Source organism: Danio aesculapii, chromosome 6 (assembly GCF_903798145.1).
Source record: "Danio aesculapii chromosome 6, fDanAes4.1, whole genome shotgun sequence".
NCBI lineage: Eukaryota > Metazoa > Chordata > Actinopteri > Cypriniformes > Danionidae > Danio > Danio aesculapii.
Genome location: NC_079440.1, coordinates 56,396,086 through 56,399,781, shown reverse-complemented (window position 1 = coordinate 56,399,781; position 3,696 = coordinate 56,396,086).

Below are 3,696 nucleotides of genomic sequence, written 5' to 3'. Positions count from 1 at the left end.
ATAATAATAAAATTGTAGTAGCAGTCATTCCTGTAGTAGTATCAGTAGTAGATGTAGTAGTAGTATCAGTGGTAGTAGTCATTGTAATACGTTCAGTAGTAGTACACATTGTAGGAGTAGTAGTGGTTGTGGCTGTTGTAGCATTAGAAACTCTCTGTAGTAGTACTAGTAGTTGGTGTAGTATTTGGGATTTATTTTTATTATTATTATTTTTATTACTGTAGTGGTTGTTGTTAATAATTATTACTGTTCTTGCTTGTTTACTGTCATTATTACTATCATTATATCACTAGCATTGTTGTCACTCCTTATATAAGTTACTTGCTTCATTTAGTGACTGTTATTGTTCCTTTTGTATGTACTCTGACCTGTTTACCATGTTACCTTTACATGCACACACACACACACACACACACACACACACACACACACACAAACACACGCACCTGCCGGTACTTGATTGTATTGTTGTTGTTTTTTTGTATTTTTGTTATCGTTTAATTGTCTTTGTATTTGCATTATCTCAAATTGTGTACCTTTTGTATATTCTAATAAAATAATAATAATAATAAATTAAAAAAATAAATAAATAATAAAAAAAAATAAAAATAAATAAAAATTCTATGTTGTTCTAAGTGTTTTATGCAAATTTGGACCATGAGTCCACAGATATGGACATCATTTTTCATTAAAAGTACATCATATCAAAAGATGATACTTAAATTTTTATTATAATTAGGTTCTAATAAGCCCAAATAGCAAAGAGAAACAAAAAATGTATGGAAAAAAACACCTTGGGCCTTAAGAGGTTAAACTATTAAACAAACTTCATTTTATCAGATATTTTTGTTTTGTTTTTAAAATTATTTAATTTGTTTGCAAATTGTTTCCCTTTTTTAAAGGAGAAATAAAACATAATTTAGGTCGTTTTTAATCAAGAAAGAAATACATAATTGTCACTGATATTAAAGGTTCTTATTTAAGCGTTTTTTAGCATTTTTTTTATCACTTCTGAGGTTTAATTTAGTCAATGTTAATTTGGGAATCATCATGGCTTCAGGCTCTCTCCGGTCCAGACCCTTTAACTCTCGTTTCTTCTTTTCCTATATTAGACTATCTATACCATGATTAGTTAAGAGGTATCAAAGGAATTATGTAAATTTGCTATCATTTGGACCGACTGGGCAACTATTCCAGCACATAAAGCAGATTTATGCCAAGTTATCAAAGAACTGACGACCATTACAGTACTTGAGTTTGTATGCTAATTGTACTATAAATATCAGTGAGCAGAAAACGCTTGGAAAGAGCAGCGATGGAGCTTTAGACTGATGAGACTCCAAACTGTGAGCAAATGTTTGATGGTGCTGAGTGGAAAAAAAGAAGGAGAGAGAGAGAGAGGGGGAAACGGATAAGAGATGAATTGCTTTCGCTGGAGAATCAGAAAAGCAGATTAGATCAGAAGTTTCAAGGCAGCTTTAGCTTATCCTTTCACTATTTAAACTATCACAATACAAACAATCTCCTCAGACGCCGGTGTTTTCTCCATACCTGTCAACAGTGGCGTCTGGAAAAGTGTGTAAATGCAGTTTTTTTGTACCTGCTTGTAGGAGGATGTTTTGCTGTTTATTTAAATTGATTGGAGTGTGTTTACAATGGATACATTTACTATGTAAATGTGTAATGCATACTAGTTTTAAGAATGTCAGGCTGTGTTTTAGACAGGAGTTTGGTATGAATATGATTACATTATGTAAGTATAAATTCTACAAGTTGCAAATTAGATGATTTATTAGCAGTTTAATCAAAAACAGTTCAGTTGTTTTGTTTACAGAAAGTATTGTATCTTGGATATGTGATAATAATAATAATAATAATAATAATAATAATAATAATAATAATAATAATAATAATAAATAGTAGTAATAATAATAATAATAATAATGACAATAATAATAATAATGATGATAATGATAATGATAATAATAATAATAATAATAATTATTATTATTATTATAATAATAATAATTATTATAAAGAAAAAATTATAAAAATAATAATAACAATAATAATAATAATAATAATAATAATAATAATAATAATAAAAATAATAATAATAAATTATAAAACAAAATAAAAAATAAAAAAAATAATAAAAATGAAAATAAAAATAATAAAAAAATAAAATAAAATAATAATGATATATAATAATAATAATAATAATAATAATAATAATAATAATAATAATAATAAAAATAAAAATAGTAATAATAATAACAATAATAATAATAATGGTGATAATAATAATAATAATAATAATAATAATAATAATAATGACAATAATAATAATGATGATGATGATGATGATGATGATAATAATAATTATATAAAAAAAAAATAATAAAAATAATAAATTATTAAAAAAATAAATAATAAAAATAAATAAAATAAATAAAATAAATAAAAATAATATATATATATGCTATATGTGATGCTAATCTGTGGTGATTGGTCCGATGACCCAGTCTGTTGTGATTGGTTCAATTGCATTAATCACCAAAATGTTCACTCATTAATGTTCACTCATCTTCAGTCATGATCAGTCCGACACACACCCGCATTCGACTAGTGTTTGAAGGGAAAGGTGCGTTCACGTTTTATCGGATCCGGTAGTTCATATTTGGTATTCTGTTGTGGTGACATCAATATGAATCGGCAAAAGATCCGGACTAACGATGAGTCATTTACACTACCGATCAAAAGTTTGGGGTCAGGTTTTTATTTTTTTAAGAAAATGATTCTGTTCATCAAGGGGGCATTTATAAAGTGAAAAAAAAAAGTTTTATTTCTTAAATATGTATTCAAATTTTAAATAACTGCTTTCTTATTGTATGTATATTCATATGAAAATATTACTCCAGTCATTATAGGTTTTATCATTATTACCAATAATAAAAAATAAAAATAATAATAATAATTAATATTAGAGTGATTTCTAAAGAATCATGTGACTCTAAAGACTGGAATAATGAAGCTGAAAATTCATTTATTCATTCATTTTCTTTTCGGCTTAGTCCCTTTATTAATCTGGGGTCGCCACAGAGGAATGAACCACCAACTTATCCAGCATTTGTTTTATGCAGCGGATGCCCTTCCAGCTGCAACCCATCATTGGGAAACACATACACACTTATTCACACACACATACACTACGGACAATTTAGCCTATCCAAGTTACCTGTACCGCATGTCTTTAGACTGTGGGGGAAACCGGAGCGACCGGGGGAAACCCACGCGAACGCAGGGAGATCATGCAAACTCCACACAGAAATGCCAACTGACCCAGCCGAGGCTCGAACCAGTGACCTTCTTGCTGTGAGATGACAACACTACCTACTGCGCCACTGCGTCGCCCCGAAGCTGAAAATTCATCTTTAAAATCATTGGAATAAATTATTAAATTAAATGATAAACAAATTTTGAAGTTATTTTATAGTGCAATAACATTTCACAATTTTATTATTTGTCCTGTATTTTTGATGAATGCTGATGATAAATGCAGCCTTGGTGAGCAGGCGAAGCTTATTTTATAACACTACCATTTATGACCCTTATTTTATACACAACCTGTCAACTTTTGACTGGTAGTGTAAATGCAGAATTAAAAAAAATAACTCAATGTATCAGCTTAGAATT